Source organism: Phyllostomus hastatus, unplaced genomic scaffold, assembly GCF_019186645.2.
Source record: "Phyllostomus hastatus isolate PE091 unplaced genomic scaffold, TTU_PhHast_1.1 phas_scaffold_385, whole genome shotgun sequence".
NCBI classification, from domain to species: Eukaryota; Metazoa; Chordata; class Mammalia; order Chiroptera; family Phyllostomidae; genus Phyllostomus; species Phyllostomus hastatus.
The window spans coordinates 6,413,011-6,434,853 of NW_025334026.1; the positions used below are offsets into that span (position 1 = coordinate 6,413,011).

Consider the following 21,843-nt stretch of genomic DNA (forward strand, 5'->3'; position numbering starts at 1 on the left):
ACAACGCTGATGAGAGGAGAAGAGAAAGAGGTGGTGCCTCATTTCCCGTGGAGAAATTTCCTGGGGAAAGCTCACGGGAGGAGACATATGCCCAGGCTTTGAAGAACAGGAAAAGACAGTGGTACATCATACATAACATGTGCTTTCTGGACTCGGCCCTTCCCAGGCAGCATCACCTGAAATGCTCAGAGCAAGCCCAGTGAGGTAGGTGCTGTTATCAATGCCGTCTCAAATGGGGGAAAGGTGAGGCTGAGAGAGGGTGGGTAACTTACTCAAAGTCACTTAGCTGGCAAGGCTACTTGAGAGCTGGGCCCTTATTCCTGGTACTTCTCTCCCTTTCACACTGTAAAGGGTTTTATTGCACAGAAAAGAGAGCATTCTGGGAAAGCAGGTTAGCTTATGTTTGTGTGTGTCTCCCTAACCAGCTGATGAAGTTCTTGGAAGCAGTGACTTTACCATAGTCATCTTGGTATCAGAAACATCGAATACCTTGCCTGGAACTTTCTAGGGGCTTGTTGAATGAATACTATTTTTACCAGCAGAAATTCAGGGAGGCCATTCCAGGTAATGGCAACAAAATACACAAGGGCACAGGGGTCCAGGAACATGTGACAGTTCAGGGGAAAGGTCCAATTATTGTGGAAGTCTGGAGCTTGTGAGTGGATGCTGTGGCATTCCCTGGCCATCCATTCCAGCCTTCTTCCAGCAAGCCTTTTTCTGCAGCTGGCGCTAGAAAACAAAACACATTCCCACATTCCCTAGCACAGGGACAGGAGCTGCCCAAGACACCTGCTTTGCTGGTGCAGCTGGCAGCAGAGGTGGGTGGTTTTGAGACCCACAGCTGGGCCCTGATTCCACAGGCAGTTCCCTGGTGAGGCAAAGGCAGCAGCTACCTTGGTGGCCCAGTCTGCTGTGTTACTATGGAATCCTCTCTGGAAGTTCCAGAGTCCTTTCCCACAGCTTTTCAAACTGTCTGTAATAAATGATCTGCTGCTGTTTCTCAAAAATTTCCGGTTGGTTCCGCTATGCATGACATCACACAGCACATGTCTCATACTACTCAGAACACCCACATGGGTGTATCCTCAATTCAGACAGACGAGCCCATCAATCACGCTTTTGTGGATGTCCCAAAAATGTTGAGTTGATGTAGACATCTCTAAGCACTTACTCGAAAGTGACTGGAGCAGGGCAGCCAGTAACCAGGGGGCCTGACACATGACTTTGCTGACAATGCCACCCAATACTGGATGGTGACCAAGTGACCCAAACCCATCTAAGCAAGAGTGAGGGCAGAGGGGAAGTGAAGCAGGAAGGAGGGAGGGTGCGCACACTGCGGTGCGTGCTGTATGAGGCCAGCCACAGCTGTGCGGCAGGCAGAGCTGGCTCCCCAGTCTGAATGGGACACAGAAACCACAAGGAAGCAGAAGTCAGAATTCAGCCAAAGGCACAGAATAGACAAAGGCTTTGAGAAAAAAAAACATAGCAGGTCAGGGGAGGGTAGGAAGAAGCAAGAACAAGCCGCTAGTCCAAGAACGGTGGGTAACAGAGTTGATGTTGGGGCATCAGGGCTGCCGTGTGCCTGGATGACAGCTCAGATCTCCTTCCCTCTTGAGTGAGCAGCAGCTGCCTCAGTTCCCGGTGGACCCTTATCACAATCCCTGTGAAACTCGGGGCTGGCTGTGGCATGAGATGGGGGCATTTTAGCCTGGTCCCCTAGAAAACTGAACCTAAGGGATGTGCATATGGATGTGTTCTGGAGGATGCAGAGCCAGTACAGCCAGAGTGGGGACAGAGGGGAAGTGAAGCAGGGGAGGAAGGAGGATGCACTCACTGTGGTGCGTTCCTGAGCTGGCTGCAGCCCTGCGGCAAACACGACTGGCCCCCCAGTCACCAACGTCTCCAAAGATGCTGAATGGAGCCTCTCTATCAGCCATGGAGAAAAAGGGCAGCCAGTGCAATGGGTGATTCCTTTCCATCTCCTGTCCCTCATCTGTCAAGGTATGCGCACTGAATATCAAATGTCTATACTTCCTGGCTGGGTCTCCAGGACGATGGAAAAGCCAGTCTCTGCAGGCCTAATATGTGCTCATGCAGGCAGTCTCCATGGGTGGAGACCCATGTAAAGAAAGTCCTTGGTCGGTGGCAGTGATGGCAGCTGTCTCTTTCCTGTTGTGAAAATGGAGTGAGCTGTCCCTAAGTCTGCTCTGGGCAAGAAGCAAGGCAAGTAGGAAAGGCCAAATGGTTTGGGGTGGCCCATACATTGGGTCTGTACAGAATGCTCCTTTGAGGGGTGAGGGCGTCTGCTAAATTGATTCTGTAAGATGAATGGATCATTGCCAGACAAAGGGGATAGAGAAGGGCAAACATGTAGAAGTCCCTTCATGTATGGAATCCTGGACAAATAAAAGAGCATGGTTTATATTTCAGTAGGTCTTAAGTTTGAGTCTGAAGGGAGATATGTTGAGAGGTGAGACTGGAAATCGGGTCACAACTTGTATACCATGCTGTTTGGTTGGAAGGCTCTTTGTCACTAGTAACACAAGATCCCGCAAAATGGAATTCTGGAGGTAAAGTGGCTCCAGGCCTGCTTAATGCAATGGCTCACCACATCATAGGGTTCCTTCCGTCTTTCTGCTCTACCATCTATAGACTAGCTCTCCTCCTGGTTACAGAGTGGTTGCCATGGTTCCAAGCATCACATCCAAACACACAAACATCCAACAGAAGATGAACCCAGCACCATGCTGGTACTTATAGAGGTGGCTCTCCCCTATGGATCTCTATTTTAGAGCAAGGAAATGTTTCACAGAGATTCCCCAGCAAAACTTTCTGCATGGTTCATAGCCAACTGGTAATTTAGTAAGTAAAGTGGTTCTGAGTTCTGTGAGCTGCTCTAGTAAATTAGTTGAATCCAAGGGGAAGGTAAAGGGGGTGGTCATTGCCTGTCAGAAGCATGGACTTGTAATTGGCATCTGAAGTGGTATCAGGGTACAGCCTTGGGGGATTGAGCCCTTAGTCTGTGGGATCTGACACTATCTCTGGATACATAGTGTCAAAATTGAGTTGAAATGTAGGGCACCCAGCTGGTGTCTAAGAATTGCTTGGTGGCATGGGAAATTGCCCTTCCATACATTGGAACTTGTCCCAGAAATGTACATGGCCACATGTAGTGCAAAGGAGGCTAAGGAATGTAGTTATTTTCCTACAGCATGTATCCTCCTAATAATGTGTTTCATTACTATGGAAAAAAAAGAGAATAAATACCAGGGGACAATCGTCAGCCTTTGCCATAGTAGGCAACCAACAGTATCTACTCCATGGGCTGCACTGGATCAGTTCTATCCTAATTGTGATTCATTATTTGTATGATTACTAATTAAATGTTTATATTTTTAAAGATACTGTAAGCTTTTCTTATGAACAGAAAGCATATCTGTCCTGTACACTTAATTGCTAATTGCTGAGTGATGAATTGAATGAATGAAAGAATGAATAAATGATTCTTATTTCAGAAGTCCAGCAAAGTAGCCCTCTGTTGATAAAGCACTTTTCACTGGAGAATGTTCTTCCCTGGTCTGCATTTCCAAAGCCACCGTTTATTTGAGAGTCATGAATAATGAAACCAACATCTGTCAAAGGGAAGCTTTGGTCTGGCAGAGATGAAGAGCCAAGAGAGAGCTAATGAGTCTGTAATGCAGTTTCTGTGCAATAAGATGGCACAACATCAAATTCAAGGCCATGGGATTTACACTATAAATCCAAGACAATTACAGAGTGGGACTCCCACTCCCCATCTGCTCCAGTCCTTCTAGTTTGAGTCATTTTATGGACATAGACTTCCCACTGGCATTGTCTGGTGATGTCATGATGAGAATTTTGACAGTCATTTGATTTCTGGTTAGAGGGCCAATGAGGCCAAAAGAGACTCGGCACTGAGTGGAACATAAAATCACTGAGCTCAGAAAGCCACTGTCGGCAAAGGTAATGAGTCAGATATGAGGTCCCTTCTTCCCTGCCTCCTCCTATGAGCGTGGAGAGAAGAGTCGGCATGTCCTGAGTGTTTATTGTTCTACAGGCAGTGTCCTAATTAAATACTTCACATGGTTTTCACACATTCAGCCTCACCACACAGAACAACTTTGTGAGGTGGGTCCTATTTTTATCTGTATTTTGTAGATGGGGAAACTGAGGCATAGGCAGGCTACATACTTTGCACCAGGTCAAACAGCCAGTAAGTTGCAGAGCTGAGATTCGAACCCATGCCTCCCATTCTGATACCTTTAACAACCCCACACGATGCCTTGAGTCAGTTGTTTCCAACTAGGATCAGATAATGTTTTCCAGGGTCTGGGGGAAAAGATCAAAGTAAGACATGTGAAGGGAATTTTTCATAAAGCCCAGTTTACAGTGGAGTTGCCTTTTACAGGGTAGGGACATTTCAAAGTCAGTATGTAGCAAAATAAAATTGTATTTAGTTCAAATTGCCCATGACAGATTGGCATAGGAGTGTAGATTACACATCTGTCAAAACATTGAATGGTCCACTTCTTACATATTTCACTGTATCTAAATTTTATCTAAAAAAAGTCATAAACACATATTGGATTCTAGTGAGTAGAATGCAAGTTGAAGTGTTTAGGGGTGAAGTGAACTGGCCTCAGCAACTGCCTTTGAAACATATCAGAAAATCAGAGGGATTGATGGGTGGAGAGAGGGATGGATAAGTGGATAGACATATTATACATCCAGTGAAGTTTAATGTTAATGGTAGAACCTCAGTGGTTGATATATGGGTGTTTTCTATACAACTCTTTCGATTTCTGTTTGCTTGAAAAAATTTTAATATAATGTTGAGAGAAAAAAATACATTTGAGAATCTGTTAAGAAGATACTAGTTTGGAAACTGGTATTTTGTCTGTCATTGGCCATCAGTCAGATTTTTCTTCAGCACTAAAATCAAAGTTTCATCAGTTGAGCACTCGATGAAGGAACTCGTTTGAGCTTATGGGCCAAGTTATATGAAGAATACACGTCTTTAAGCACTCAGCATGGTGAGTGAGCCTTTGAAAGACAGGGACAATGGGAGACGAAATCAGCTCTTTAAGAACAGTCCTTTAAGTAAAGCAGTATTGTCCACATGATTTAAAGTGCTCTCTCCCACACCCCAAAGTATTTTTGTGTATGTAGCCAGATTCCAACAATGTAAATTTGCATATGGCTTGGTTCTAATACAGTCATTTAAAAAACCCTTTAAGGCTATGCCCTTCTACTCTGTTGAATGTTAAAATCACCATTTTCTTCTCCGGAGAAACTGACAGTAAAGATAATCATGGGAAGCTGGTTCCTCTCCTTCAGTACTATCTTAGCAGCAGGAGAAGTCAGTGATCCTAAGTCAGTCTCCCAAATCCTTCATTTGCCACTCGCAGGTGGGCAGGGTTTTGCCTGCCTGCTTTGGGCCCCGTTACCTCCCCAGTGCCTGGCACAAGTGTCATCCATAAATAAATATTTCCTGAACTCATTTTATCGGCCTATGAAATCTAAAGGGTTGAGGAGGGGGAAAAGACCTGCACCTGGGTGCAAGCAGTCATTGCTAAACCCACAGACTGACAGAGAGATGGGCTGGCCCTAGGGCCCGGCCCACACAGCGGTCCTGAGATCACTGTGTAAGGAGCAGTCATCAAGGCGTTCCAACCGGCAAGAACAGACCCCACTGCCCGGCCAGGACCCCCGCAGCATAACTCATCCTCCACAGGTTTTACTTGGGACAACTTCCCCACCCCGGGAAGGGAAGTACTGCTCTTGTATGTGCCTCAAAAGCCAAGACGACTCTTGTGTTTGAACACCAAAAAGGATCACTTGGGATTTGCATCTCTCTGAGAGGGAGCACAGCAGAAAGGAATCCCAAGACCCCCGCTGGGGAGCATATTTCCTGGTATTCTGGGTGGGCACAGTGGGAAATTCCACCACGTACCCATGAGACCTGGCTTCTGGGCACCTGGGTGCATCTACAAACTCGTGACTGCTCATGTTCCTGAGCCGCTGCAGTGTGTCAAGCACTGTGCTTCCCATTCGTGTTATCACTAATGCTCATAGCCAACTTTTATATAACAGGTGGGTATTAATACCATCTCCTACTTTACAGATGAGAAAACTAAAATTCAGAGGGATTACAAAACATGTGCAAGGCCATCCAGCCAAGAGCAGATAAAATCAGTAATTAAACTCAGTTCCATTCGATCCCCACCCCAGTGCCCTTGCCATTACACTGTGATGGCCCTTTGAATGAAATGCCAAAGAGGCAGTGCTGTCCTTAAGACTATGCTGCAAGTGAGAGCTAGAACAGAGACCATTAATGCAAGCTCCCGTAGATACCAGAATGGGTTAGAATGATCTAGTAGGTGTCTTTTGTGTCTGCTGCCTTGGCATCCCTCTGCTAATAGCACCTTGGTTTTTCTTGGGAACTTCCCCTCCCCCAGCTTTCTGTGTGACTTGAGTGGCAGTTGCCAGAACCCTCAGCTCCAGGAGCAGACACAAAACCTAGGCCGGTCCATTGAGAGTACAGTATTCCTGTACTGTGTGATTCAGGGTGAGAAGGTGACCCAAGTTGACCCCTAAGTATCTGTCAGTTTTTGGTACCTCACAAACATCCCAAACCTTCAAGGCTTAAATAACAAACATTTATTATTTTTCACAATTCTGTGGGTAGGCAGGGTGGTTGTTCTGTTCTAGGCCAGCTTGGTCTAGATGTCAGTGGTCTCTCGGTGGCTTGCCTGGAGCTGAATGGTCTAGGATGGCCCACTCAGTGTCCAGTGGTTGGCAGGCTGGTTTGCCCAGGGATGTGTGGAACAGCATATTCCCGATCCGTGTGATTTCTCGTCCTCTGGCAGGCTATTCCAGGCTTGTTGCTGTGACAGCAGCACTCCACGAAATCCAGAGCAAAGACTGAAAAGCAGATTGAGATTTAGGCTTGGAACTCATATTCTGTCACTTTTACTACATTCTATTGATCAACACAAGCTTCAAATCCAGCCCAGATTTAGGGAATGATATAATAAATTCCACCTCTTTGTGGAAGGAGCTGCAAAGAATTTGAGGCCACTTGTAATTTATTCCAGAGTCAACCTTGGGAATTTCACTGGAAAACTGAGGAAGAAAAGTCCTTTTTCTATCAGAGTTGCTGGTCTATTAGGCTGTAAGCCTGGAGAGGTGGCAGGCATTTTGCCAACAGAGCAGAAGAAAGGAGAGGAAAGGACTACCAAGACTAGAAACAGAAATTACTGATGGTTTCGCTTGAGCTCCTGGATCCAGCCTTGCCTATATTTAGGTTGGTTTGAGTCTCCCCTCTAAGAGATTCAAAGTAGGAAAAGGAGGATTTCCTTCCTTCTGAAGACCTTCCCCAGATTCCCACAGCATCCCAAAGCCCAAAGCTCTTAAATGGCGGCAGCAGCTGCCCTCTGTAACTGGATGCTGTCTTAGTTTGGGCTGCTCTAACGGAATATCATAGACTGGGGGGCTTATAAACATCAAAAATTTATCTTTCACGGTTCTGGAGACTGGGACGTGCGAGGTCAAGACACCAGCAGATTGGGCGTCTGCTAAGAGCCCACTTCCTGGCTGACAAACGGCCATCCTCTCACTGTGTCTCACGTGGCAGAGGGTAAGGGGGCTCTCTGGGGCCCCGTTTACAAGGGCACTAATCCATTTGTGAGGGCTCCACCTTCATGATTTAATCATCTCTCAAAGGCCCCATCTCCTAATACCGTCACATTGCAGGTCTGATTTCAACATATAAATCTGGGCATACACACTCATTTCAATATATAAAGTTGGGGTACACAGACATTCTGCCTTGAATTCTATTTGGAATTCTTTTGTTATCCTTCTACTGAAATAACTTCCATGAGATGGGAGCGAGGGACAGGTTGGTAAAGATCGCGACAGTGGGTTTTACGTGTTTGCTTTGATTTCAACAAGCACAGGGTAAGGCTGCAGGGATTTTTCAGGAAAGATGCCAGGAATCTGTTAACATACTAATTTACTGATGAGCAGGCACCTGGAAAATGTGCCTGGTTTTGACTATTGGTCACTTGTTTGGTGGCATCTGAATCTCTCCATGGCATCCAAATCTCTACCCTTACAGTTTTCCTGTTAGGGTCGAATAGAGAAGCCCCATCCCTTGTAATGTATGTGAATTCAACCATAGTATGTGGCAGCAAGAGGTGGGAACAAAAATGAGGGGGGGGGGAGAGAGAGAACACTAACACTGCAGGGGAACCTCCCTTCTGCCACGAGGAGCGCATGCCTTCCCTGAGGTATGAGATGGAAGTTGTATATATGCTGTTGTCCCCCTACTCCCCTCCCAATCCCCCCCTGCTGGGGGCAATTAGTATTTAAAGATGTCCATTTCTCTTCAACAAGAACTTCCAGTAGAGCTCAACCAGAGAAAGGCAGTGATGGGTTCCAGACTAGGAAAAGAATCAGCTAGGCATATGGAGCTCCTGGGAGACAGCACATTGCTGTATTTTCTAGGGAGTCTTAGAAACGATTTCACAGGAGGGTATCTTTTACTATGTATGCTTTTTACCACCTTCCTGACTTTGGAACCTCCCCTATCCCATCCCCACACTGGGAGGCATGGGGAACAGGAACAAGTCACTCACATTCTCTGAAACCTGCCACTCTTACACTTTGTAATGTCTTTGTCAGCTGCAGCTTTGAAGACTCTCACTGGATGGTGTGACACCCTTCCCCGGACCACTAGAGCCCATCACAAATGTAGATGTGATTTCTAAGACTCCTAGAGCCATCATCTCCAATAAACTCAGATTCTTGGCTCTGAAACTCCTGAGCAGCCTTCCCAAACTGCCCCCCAGGGCCCAGCCCGGTGGTGCTGGAGGCAGCGTGACCAGAAGCCCCTCTGCCAACTGCCACACTGTCGGGGTCTCCCGGCCATATCTGGCTGCCCAGAACCTAAGCAGCATCTATCTTATTTGTGCCTCGGTGCCCTGGCCATCAGCTTGACAAAATGCTGAGTTGCCTTTGTGTACCTTTCACTTGGACACAAAAGCCCTTCACTTCTCCTTTGTTAAAGGCATATTGTGAGGAAAGAAGTGAATTTGGCGCCTTTTATAGCCCTCTCCAAAGGTCAGGCTTTCTTCTCCTGCTGGAAGTGGCCCATGACACTGTGCACATAAAAGGGGTAGATTATCAGCCTTACCTTTACATCAGGGCTGTGCTGAGCACATAATCTACCTCCCTTTTCTTCCGCAAAGCCACCTGGAGCTCAATTTGATGTGTTTTATTTCTGACTCTGCATGAGAGATCCCCCACAACACACCCATCCTGTAGGAGGCCTTGAACAATATTTACTTCCTTCACCTGGGATGACCAACCTGGACCATCCCGGTACAAAGCAGGTGATTGATTTGCATGAGTTAAAACACAAGACTCAAACTAGGCACAGGTTGCTGTAACCACAGAGAAGGACCAAGAGCCAGGCATCCGTGTGTATCCAGAGTTGTTTTAAGAGAACAATCCTCATCCCACTGTGTGCCTTTTGTTCACCTGACAGGTACCCATGTGGATTACCGATAATTCACTCAACATTTGATTCAACGCATACTTATGTGCCATACTGTTCTAGGTGCTTGGAATATATTCTGAACAAAACAAAGATCTCAGCCCTCACTGAGCTGACACTGAAAGCCTTATTGATGATAGTAGATGCCATAGAATTTATTGTCCAAACTCAGACACTCTTGAGAGGGAAACTGATTGCCAGGGACAGTAAGTCACACAACAGGCACAGAGCAGAACCATCTTGGGCAAAGCAAGGGGTAGGTGTGCAGCAGTCCAAGAATTCTCTGGTAGCAGACATAGCTAGTGATTAGAAAGAGTATGGGCGGAGTTCCGGCCAAGATGGAGGCACAGGTGGACGCACCATACCTCCACACACAACCAAGATTGGAACAACAACAATTTAGAGGCAGAATAACAACCAGAACTGACAGGAAATTTATCTGAATGGAAGTTGGACAGCCAAGAAGTTGAAGTAGACTCATTCATCCAGACCAATAGGAGGGACGGAGACAAGCTTCCGGGCGGGTCGCAGTGAGGAGAACAGGGAGAGTTGTGCGCATAAGGCAACCGGGAGCATGTAAGGCATCTGGGGTGTGCAAGATTGCAGCAGGTGGACCCTGAGTACGCAAGCAGCAGCTAGCAGACCCAGTGAGGTGGCGATTGTGGAGCAGGACAGAGCTCGTAAGCCAGGATCCCAGGGAAGGGACTGAGATCCCACAGAGAATGGAGCTATCGCCATTGTTCCCTCTCGACCCCGCCCCCACATACAATGTCACATTCTAGCAACTGGGGTGCCCAGCCCTGATGAACACCTAAGGCTCCACCCCTCACCATAATAGGAGCGACCAGACCAAAAAAAGAGAGAGATGGCTCAAACAGAAGAACAAATCAGTGCCCCAAAACTCATCCTTTTGAGCAACCAAAAGATAGCTAACCTATCAGATGCACAGTTCAAAACACTGGTGATCAGGAAGCTCACAGAATTGGTTGATTTTGGTCGCAAATTAGATGAACAAATGCAGGTTACCATAAAAGAAATGAAGGAAAATGCACAGGGAACCAATAGTGATGGGAAGGAAACTGGGACTCAAAACAATAGAGTGGAGCAGAAAGAAGAAAGAAACAACCAAACAGGAAAAAATGGAGAAATAAGAATTCAAAAAAATGAGAAGCTTAGGAACCTCCAGGACATCTTTAAACATTCCAACATCTGAATTATAGGGGTAACAAAAGGGGAGGAGGTAGAGCAACAGATGGAACACGTATTTCAACAAATAATAAAGGAGAACTTCCCCATTCTGGCAAAGGAAATAGACTTCCAGGAAGTCCAGGAAGCTCAGAGAGTCCCAAAGAAGTTGGACCCAAGAAGAAACACACCAAGGCACATCATAATTACATTAGCCAAGGTAAAAACAAGGGAGAGAATCCTAGAAGCAACAAGAGATAAGGGGACAGTAACCTACAAAGGAGTTCCCATCTGTCAGCTGATTTCTCAAAAGTGACCTTATAGGCAAGAAGGGGCTGGAAAGAAATATTCCAAGTCATGAAAGACAAGGACCTATATCCCAGATTACTCTATCCAGCAAAGCTTTCATTTAAAATGGAAGGGCAGATAAAGTGCTTCTCAGATAAGGTCAAGTTAAAGGAGTTCATCATCACCAAGCCCTTATTTTATGAAATGTTAAAGGGATTTATCTAAGAAAAGAAGATTTTAAAAAAGCATGTATAGTAAAAGGACAGCAAACTCACAATTATTAACAACCACACCTAAAGCAAAACCAAAAGAAACTAAGCAAACAACTAGAACAGGAACAGAACCACAGAAATGGAGATCACATGGAGGGTTAGCAACAGGGGAGTGGGAGGAGGAGAGAGGGGGAAAAGGTACAGAGAATAAGTAGCATAGATTGTAGGTAGAAAATAGACAGGGGGAGGGTAAGAATAATGAGAAATGTAGAAGCTAAAGAACTTATAAGTATGACACATGGACATGAACTAAAGGGGGGGAGTGGAAGGGAGAGGATGTACAGGGTGGAGGGGAGAGAAGGGGGTAAATGGGACAACTGTAATAGCATAATCAATAAAATATATTAAAAAAATAAAGAGCATGGGCTTTGGAGGTAAGCAGTACTGGGTTTGAGTCTCAGTTCAGTGACTTACTGTCATCAACTATTTATCCCTTTTTGATTTTCAAGTTTCCTTGGCGGTATGGATTACGTGAAGTGACACACAGACAGATCCAGTCCACACCTGGCACATAATAAATCCTCACTTAACAAGGTCGATAGGTTCTGCAACTTTAAATGAAATGACATATAATGAAACCAATTTTACCATAGGCTCATTGATATAAACAAGAGTTAAGTTCCCACAGCATTTTATCAATGTTATAACAGAATGATGTTGAATAAAATGGCATGATTCAAAGACCTGCTGTAGAGGTGTAACAACCACTGGTTTCTCATCCCGCAACTGGCCGCCAACACCCCACCACCCCTCCCACACATTTACTAGATTTGGAGGCTACTCTTTAGTATCTAAAGCAATCTACAGGGATTTGCAAGAAACTTAGATTGGTCAAAAAGCTACAGGAAAATTTCTACTGGAGGCTAAGCAGAATAAAACCAAATCATAATCATAACTACATTTATTGAGTTTACTATAAATGCTAAATAGCTTTTATGTTCATTGTTTCTTAATACTTACAATCTCTATGAAGCAAGTTAACTGTGTTTTTTCAGCCCATTTGAAAAGATTTTCTTTATTTTCAGAGAGGGGAAGGGAGAGAAGAAAAACATCAGTGTGGGAAGGAAACTTGAATTGGTTGCCTCTCATAGGCACCCTAACTGGAGACCAAACCTGCAACCAAGGCGTGTGCCCTGACCAGGAATTGAACTGGTGACCTTTGGCTTTGTAGGACAATGCACAACTGAACCACACCAGTCAGTGCTCAGCTCATTTTAAAGATAATGAGAGTAATGCCTAGATCAGGGAGTCCAGCAAATGTTTTCAGTAAGGGCCAGCAGTGAATATTTTATGTTTTGCAGGCCATAGGCATTCTATCCCAACTATTCAAGTCTGCCAGTGTAGCATGTAGCAGGAAAGCAGCCACAGACATATAAAGGAAAAGTGTGTTCCAATAAAACTTCATTTACAATTGGCTTTGGCTCCAGAACCAGTCTGCTGACTCCTGACTTAGAAATGTAATAGCCCATGCTCTATTCTGGCCATTGAAGTAGTTTAGCTGGATTTGAGCTACACCTATACACACTGTTCTGTGTCTTGGTTCACTGCCACTAGTCAGTGTTAGAGATTTTTCCATCTCACAACAAACAGATACTTCATTCTTCTTAACCACTGCAGAGTAATCTTGGTTATGGCTGAATCGTTAAGTTGCTTTGCTGATCCCCTCCTGGCAGGTACTGAGGCCAGTTACAATCGTTTGCTATCACAAATAATGCTGCAGCAAATACCTTGAACAGAAGTCATTTTACACATGTTGAATTGTACTGTACCTTCAGAATGGTTGCTGACATTCCAGCCCTGATATCCACATCTCAGGCTGGATGCAACATTTGGGGAAAGACAGAAAGAGCAGGTCGCAGTTGTCTGCCCCATTCCTGAGCAGCTTTTCTGAAAACCCCACCTAAGAACTTCTGTTTTTGTATCACTGACCCAAACACAGTCCCCTGGGCATACCCAGTTGCTGAGTAGAGGGAGACAGTCTAAGGGCTTCCCCTGAGCTCTCATGGGAATGGGTGGACAATACAATATCCCATGTTACTCCAAGAGGTGGGAGAGGTCCAAGCTGTCACTTTTTGTGGTAGCTTTCTTAAGATTCCCTTCCCTCAGATGGGCTAAAGTATGAAGTATGAAGAGGCCAGACTCAGCCTTTGCAGCCACCCAGAACAGGTGTCTCTTTCTCCCTATCTGGAGATGCCCTCTCTCCCCTCCCATCTTTCTTTACTCAAGTCCATTTTGACTAATGGCATTCATAGAAAAACTGCAGGTTTTTCTTTGGACACTAACTCTTCCCCCAATAAACACTTAACATCATTAGCAGCACTCTTTTTAACCACTTCAATAAAGAAATGGGAAATACACTTTATGCCCACATACTTTGATCAATACCAGTGACCTTCCATTTCCTGATTTCACATACAAATCTCTTCAAATAGGTCCATGCTCTTCCTGAACCTGAAGTGAAATCTTTACAAAATCCCTAAAAGGATAGAAGATGGTGATTCCAATGAAAGCCCTATCTGCCAAAGAAATGGATGAGAGCAATCTGAGGAGGTGTTGCAGACCTGAAGATTAATTCAATGTGGCCGGTGAGGCTGAAGGAAGACTCAGAAGGCAGCATGTTGGCCTCTAGTTCCCACAGCCGGGTAGATCTTTCAGTCCCCAGTAGCTGGCACTTCATCTGGCACAGGGTGGATGTTTAATCAATGCTTTGTAAATGCGGGGGAAAAAACCCTTCTTCCAAAACCAGTCACTTCCTTTGATATTATTTCTTTATTTCTGTCCTATATTTTGATCATTTTCCTAGTTATTCAGCCTTAAACTCACCACTGACTCATCTTTCCTTTAGGTCCAGTATTAGTTAGGGTTCCTCAGAAAAGTGTAACAGGGTACAGAGAGAGGCAACTTGTAAGGAATTGGCTCACGTGATTACGGAGGCTGACAAGCCTCAAGGTCTGCAGTCGGCAGGCTGGAGACTCAGGAGAGCCGATGGTGGAGCTCCAGCCTGAAAGCTGGCAACTCCAGGCCCAAGAAGAGCCAATGTTTCAGTTCAAGTCTGGAGGCAGATAAAGACCAATGTCCCAGCTCAGCAGTCAGGCAGGATGAGTTCCTTTTACTTTTAGGAGGGTCAACTTTTTTGTTTTATTCAGGCCCTCGACTGATTGGCTGAGGCCCACCCACATTAGGGAGGGAGATCTGCTTTACTCGGTCTACCAATTTGAGTGTTATTCTCGACTAGAAACACCCTCACAGAAACATCCAGAATAATGTTTGAGTAAATGGGCACCCATAATCCAGTCAAGTGGACACATAACACTGACCTTACTAGTCCATGTTACATGTCCATCTGATGAGTAGCCAAGTCCTGCTCTTCTGCCGCAGAGGTGTCTTCTGTGCAGGCAGGGCCCAGGCAGAAAAGAGGTGATCAAATGGGGAAACTGAATGGAATGGAATGATGAGACTGTTCACAAAGACGAGGGCAGGGGGAAGGAAAATTAAGCTTGAGGGACGGTGCAGCCTCCAAGGTCCTGCGACAGCTGGACCTCCAGGTCTGATGGGGCAGACAGAGGGACCGTGCCTGGCAACATTCAAAACACTTGACACATATTACCTTTTTAAAAGTCTTTATTGAGATGTAATTCACATATCATACAATTCACTGATTTAAGGTGTCTAATTCAATGGCTTTTAGTATATTCACAGCATTGTGCAACCATCACCACAGTCAACTTTAGAACATTATCCTGAAAAGAAACCCTAACTCCTTAGCTATCAGCCTCCAACACCCCCTTCCCCCCAGCCCTAGGCAATCGCTAAACTACTTCCTGTCTCTATGGACTTAACCAGTCTGGACATTTCATGTAAATGGGATTGTATAATATGTGACCTTTGTGACTGCCTTCTTCCATTTTAGCATGTTTTCAGGTTAATCCATGACAACCCAGGTGCAATCATTTCACAAGAGGGAAAATTAAGGCATAGAGAGGTTAGGTAACACCTGGTAAATGGCAGGGCAAGAATTAACACCCAGGTTTTTAATACCATTATGCTAAGCTGCCTCTCTTCACCATTCAGCTCTCACCCAGGTCCCACCCACCATCAAGGGGAGTGCTACAGTAATGTTCTCCCCCACCTCCTTTTCATCTTCCCTCATCCAGTCCATCCTGAACCCACTGCCCCATTTAAATCCCCTCAAGTTCTGTCTCCACCACCACCTCCTGGGCTCAGGGGACATCAGTCTTTTACTTGCCCACCATCTGTTCTCTCTTCTCCTGGTGAGGGGACTCTGGCTTCCTTTGTGGGAACCATCCCTAACTCACCCTAAACCCACTTGGCTTGAGTGTTGTTTCTCCTCCACCAGCTTCAAAACAACTATGTGACCAGGTCTAGTCAATGAGAGCAGCGCAATTTCCCAGGCCACAGTGATTGGTCAGGGACTAGGAACGAGACCTGATTACAGAAAAATGAGACTAGAGGTAGGGGAGGGGCATATTCTGCAGATTCTGGGAAACCAAACTTTTCTCTCTCTTCTGCAGAAGCTAGAGAAAGAGACCCTCACCCTTTTTGCAAACAGAGGGGTGTCAGGAGGTAATGGATGGAAGTGCTGCAGCAATTCTGCTGCCATACAGGAGGAGGGCCACTGGGAGCCATTGTGAGCCCAATTTCAACACTGTGAACAGCAGAGATAGAAGAAAGAGAAGCCAGGTATTTGGTTTGAGCTCCTGGATCAAATCATACCTGAAAAGAAATGACCTCTCGATTTTTCATTTAGCAAAGCTAATACTTATTAGAAGCAAAAGTTGAGATGTTTTGTGTCTCTTCTAAATAATATATCAGGAAATTTCATATTCTAAAATTCTTCTATTGCACAGCACTCAGAATAAATAATACAGTCCCTTAAAGCAGCCAAATAAGTAACCAAGATAATTAATCTTTTAATGCCCATGTTGACTTAAACGCGTGCACACACGCGCACACACACACACACACACACACACAGCATCAGCAAGTGGGTGCAACAGGTGGCATCTCCGTGTAATTTTTGTTTCAATAAAGCCACTTGGAAGCTAGGCATGGAAAATGCCACACAAAGGCTGCCCCCCCGCCCCCGCCTCATTAGAACAGAGAGCATTGCTGTCACTGTTGTTTCCACCTGATGAAAACAACTTGGTCTGTGACATGTTTCCAACTGTCATGGCACCAAGTGGGCAGGAGAAAATCAGAACAAGAAGTAACATCTTAGCAGAAAATAAGGCAGGAAAAGTGGGACAGAATGATAATCCTCAATCAGCCCAGAAAGTAGAATAGAAAGCTGGGAAAAGCATCAGTTTGGGGGCAGATTTAAAATAAAGCCCTTGTGGAATTAAACCACTGATTCTTAACCAGGGTGCATACTGAGCCCTTGTGTGAGTCTTTAAATTACATCCCCCCCTTAGGCCAGTCCTAAAGCATCTGCTTCCGTGGGACTGCAGGGAGCAGGAGCATCAGTACATTTTTTTTAATCTCAAGAATTTGGTCTGATGTGCATACCTAGTTAAGAATTCCACAATTAAGCATCAGAAAATTCTGTACAACTGAAAATATAATTGAGATTTTTTAAAAAGAAAAGGAACAAAGTATCATAAATAGAAATTCTTTCAAAAAAGCAAACAAACAAACAAACCCCACAACAGAGCAGCTATAAATCAAAAGCATTTTGAAGGAGAGGAGTTGAGACATGGTTATGGGTGAAATGTTTGTCATTGTCAGGCTTATGCTGGGTTTGCAGTACAGATGGACAAGAGGACTGAAGGACACTCACACGTTTGACCCTCCTTCCCCACTTCAACACAAAATTTCATCCGGAAGTTTCTAGGTGTATTTCTACTGAGATCAGGTAGGTGACTGTCATTACTGTTTGAATTCATTTTGTTCCATTCTATAAGGCCACATGATTTGTTCTTAGCTTTGATTCATTTATCAAACGTTGGCCGAGGGCCTGCTACACTCCAGGCACCGGGGACAGCCCTTAATTTTGAGCTTGCTGCCAGGTTGGAGAAATGGTAGGAAGGCAGGTAACGACCATGCAATATAAACATAGGAAGCCAGAATATGCAGGGATAGGAGGCAGGGCGTGGAATGATTTCACCTAAGAGATACAGGGTTGAAAGGGCAAATGACCTTCATCACAAGGGCAGAGTACAGGAATTGAGAGAAGGTGGGGGTGAGCAAGGTGAGTGCAGGCAGCAGTGGCAACTAATGAATATGCAGTCAGTGCAGCAAGAAAATGCCTCCCTCCTGATAAGGATGCTCAAGCCAGTGGCCCAGCAGCGTAGAACAGTCAGCTGAGCGAGCCCTCATCTTGCAATATGCAAATGTGACATTCCACTCTCTTCTAACAGCAAAGATCAGGAGGTGGGATTATTAACACCAGATTATCACAACACTTAGCAATTGCCTGTCCACGCTCCCCAAGCACTGTCCCTATGACATTTTGGAAACGACTTGCAGCTGGGTTGGTAGGGGTTTCCAGACTCAGGACTCTTGGATGAGGGCGCCCTCTGGTGGCCACAGTCAGGCGCCAGGAAGCCCTAGACCTAGACCTTCCTTGCCCTTGGCATGCCCGGCAGCAAATAGTTCTTCCCAAGACAGGATCAGAGAACTCATCAGGTTCAGTCACAGCCCTGCAGGGCTGCAATTTCAAGAAGTGGCAGGAAGCACATCCCTGAAGGCAAGTGGGGCCTTTTAAACCTTTGAAAACAAATTCAATAGAAAATTGCTTTATGCTCTGGCAGGGCCAGAAAAAGGTAGCTTTGAGGAAAGGTTTCTTTTGTCCCCCTTGGTTGGAAAAGGTCATGTTTTCTTCTTCGCAGATCACCTGGATCCAGTGGTCTTAGAGGAGGACTTTTAGGAGTTTATGGGGTGAGAGTCCGAAGTTTCATCTTATTCTCAAGAAGGTATAGGATCTCCAAAAGGGTTAAGAACACCATGGGGTTCCACCTCCTTAAATTCTATAGAAGCTATGTTCAAATGTGATCCCCTTGAAGTGTTAGAGGTCCCACCAAATTTGTTATTAGTAACCCAAATGTCCACTGATAGGAGAGAGGAAGTAAGAGGCTGGATGGCCTGGTAATTAAGTTCAAGCCTCTCCAGTACCTAGAAGACTAAATGGGGGGCTGAGCAGAGTACATGTTCCAGAAGGTGGTCCTGAGAATGCAGGAGGTAGAGCAGTTAAAACAGTACTTTGTCAGTGCAGGTAAGGAGCTGGTGTAGTACAGCAGCTCGGCTGTAAAACAGAACTGCAGCCAATTAAAAGAGCGAGGTAGATCTATACATGGAAGACTTGGAAAGATGGCCGAGTAGGTCACTGAATGAAAAAAGCAAACTGCAGATCAAGATGCACAGTATCATTCCATTTGTGGAACAATACAAACCCAAATGTGTACATACTATGGATAAAAAGCTTTGTTGTTGTTTTTCTAGTCTGAAAATGTAAAAATGCATTCTTAGTAATGATTTTACTTCTAGGAAATAAGTTTGGAAGGGGTCCTTTCTCTTCTATTTTATTTATATGCAGTTTATATTGTTTGATTTTAAGGCAAGCATTACTTTTGGAAGGAAAAAAAGCAAGAAAAAACATACTGTCTTATATGGCAGATTGCTAATAGGTAGCCATAAAGTAAGGCAAATGATCCCAGTTTCCTGTTAATCAACAAGCAGTCTACAGGGAGATTTACCTGTCACTGTAAACGCACTTTAGCATGTTGGAGTATTTTACAATGCACATACATGCAATATTTATTACAAAAAAGTTTTGATTTTTTAAAATAGGGTAATTTAATTTTGTATTTAATCTAAGAAAAATTGCTGATTGCCAGACACTGTGCTAAACTCTGAAGATATAGAAAAGACTACGCTGGTCTCTACCTTCCAGTTCATGGTATAGTTCAGTGCTTCTCAAACTTTACTGTGCTTCCAAGTCACCTGCAAGTGTTACATATTGGTTATTTGCTGCTGTATAGCAAATCAGCCCAAAACTCTGCAGCTGAAAATAAACATTTATTATTCAACATAGTTGCTGAGAGTTAGGAATTCAGGACTGACCTAGCTGGGTGATTCTGGCTCTGGGTCTTTCATGAGGTCATCTGAAGGCTTCACTGGGGCTGATGGATTCACTTTCAAGATGTCACACAAACACAGCTGTAGGCAGGTGGCCTCAGATCTTGGCCATGTGACCCTCTCCACAGAGTAACTGCCCAAGTGTCCTCATCACATGGCAGCTGGCTTCCCCCAGAGTGAATGATCCTGGAGAGAAAGGTGGAAGCTGAAATGTTTTGATGACCTACCAGCCTTGAAATATACTCCATAATTTCCATTATATTTGAAACAAGTCACTAAGGACAGTCCACACGCAGGGCAAGGATAAGTGGGCTCCACTGAAGAGAGGAGTATTGAGGAATTTGTGGACACACTTTAAAACCACCATATCTTGTTAAAATGCATATTCTGATTTAGTAGGTCCGGGGAGGAGCCCAAAGTTCCACATTTCCAACACGCTCACAATCTACAACACTTCCGTTGGTCCATGGACCACACTTTGAGTAGAGAGGGAGTCACACATGCAAAGAACGACAGCTCAGATCACATCTTTGGAACTATATTGCTTGCAGGAATAATATCCTTTGTCATGCTGCCATCATCTTTGGATGGTGTCCAATTTTAAAATCACATTTCTCCTGAAAGGTCAGAGCAGTAAAGTAAGGGAAAGACAAGATTACCTTGTTAATACACAAGGACAAGCTGTAATGAAATAAAACACAATCAGAAGGGTATTCAAAAACCCTGATCTTGTTTTGGAAGCTCTCAGAAGCATAAAACATCAGCCATCAATTCTGAAGGGGATGCTAAACAAGCAGCAACAAATCTGGCCTTTTAATAAGGATTGTACAGAATGCCTTTATATGCCTGAGATTCCTGACTGCAATACTTACAAAAATAGCTTTGCTACAGGAGGGCAACTAATACCACCAGCATCTCAAAGATCAAGGCACCTATATGCTCTGGCTAGCTTGAAGGGTGATACATTAAAGAAAGTTTCCCCATTTAACAGCCTGGATCAAAATTTGCTTTCGGATACCACATAAAACTATAAATCCTGTATTGTTTTATTGTTATAATTCATATGCCGTAAAATCCACTTTAAAGTGTATGATTCGTGGTTTTAGTACAGTCACAAGGTTGTGCAACTATCACCATCTAATTCTAGAACATTCACGGCCCCTTCAAGAAACCGTGTACCCATTAGCTGTTACTCTCCAAACCCCTGAAGCCCTAGACAACCATGTCTACTTGCTGTCTCTTTGGATTTGCCTGTTCTGGACATTTCATATAAATAGACTCATACAATATGTGGCCTTTTTATGTCTGGCTTCCTTCACTTAGTATAATTTTTTAAATTATTATTGGTGGTAAAATATACATTATAAAATTTACCATTTTAACCATTTTTATGTGTAGAGTTCAGTGGCATTAAGGACATTGTTGTATCCTTATCCATATCCAGAACTATTTCCATCTTTCCACACTGAAACTCTGTACTCAAAGCACCATGTTTTTAAGCTTTATTGATGTTATAGCACGTATGAGTACTCTATTCCTTTTTATGACTAAATAATATTCCATAGTATCCCACATTTTGGTTATCCATTTATCAGCTGATAGACGTTTGGGCTGCTTCTACTTTTTGGCTGTTATGAAGAATGTTTCTGTGGATATTCATGTACAAATATTTGTCTGAACATGTTTTCTTCCTTTTTGAGTTTATAGTAGGAGAGGAGTTACTGTATCATATAGTTAATTCTATGTTTAACTGTCTGAGGAACTGCCAGACTGCCTTCCAAAGGGGCTGCAACACTTTACATTTCTACCAGCAGTGTACAAAGATTCCAATTTCTCACATCTTCAGCAACACACTTTCTTTTTCATTTATTGTCTTTTTGATTATAGCCATTATAGTGATGTGGTTTTCTCTAATGACTAATGATGTTGAGCATCTTTTTGAATGTTTATTGGCCATTTAAACATCTTCTCTGAAGACTTGTTTATTCAAACCCCTTGCCTGTTTTTAATTGGCCTATTTGTCTTATTGTTGAATTTAAGAATTCTTTTTTTTTAAAAAGGTTTTATTTATTTTTAGAGAGAAAGAAGGGAGGGAGAAAAAGAGATAAACGTTGATGTGTGAGAGAAACATCAATCAGTTGCCTCTCACAGCCCCAATCAGGGACTGACCTGTAACCCCGGCACATGCCCTGAATGGGAATTGAGCTGGTGACCTTTCTCTTTGTGGGACAACACCCAACCAACGGAGCCACACCAGTCAGGGCTGAATTATAAGAATTCTTCACATTGTCTATATACAAATCCCTTATAAGATATATGATTTGCAAATATCTTCTCCTATTCTGTGAGTATCTTCCCACTTCCTTGATAGTGTTCTTCAAAGCACAAAAGTTTTTATTTTCATAAAGTTCAATTTACCTA

At 44.2% G+C, this 21,843-nt stretch overlaps 1 protein-coding gene and 1 long non-coding RNA gene across 6 annotated transcripts in view; one reads left to right on the forward strand and one right to left on the reverse strand.

Annotated features, from left to right (window-relative positions):
• LOC123806396 overlaps positions 1-21,843 on the forward strand; it is a 25,864-nt gene continuing 4,021 nt past the window's right edge. The window contains exons 1-4 of one of the 3 annotated variants that reach the window (XR_006783488.1): positions 1-204; positions 13,761-13,913; positions 15,861-16,029; positions 17,074-19,217. This is a non-coding gene — a long non-coding RNA (uncharacterized LOC123806396). Of the gene's footprint in view, positions 205-13,760; positions 13,914-15,860; positions 19,218-21,843 lie in introns of those variants that run through there. The other 2 variants (XR_006783489.1, XR_006783487.1) reach the window with 2 other exon arrangements.
• The window catches only part of COQ7 (coenzyme Q7, hydroxylase), a 26,098-nt gene continuing 10,954 nt past the window's right edge, over positions 6,700-21,843 (reverse strand). The window contains exon 7 of one of the 3 annotated variants that reach the window (XM_045819521.1): positions 6,700-6,945. The gene's annotated coding sequence lies outside the window, so the exon portion shown is untranslated. The other 2 variants (XM_045819519.1, XM_045819520.1) reach the window with 2 other exon arrangements.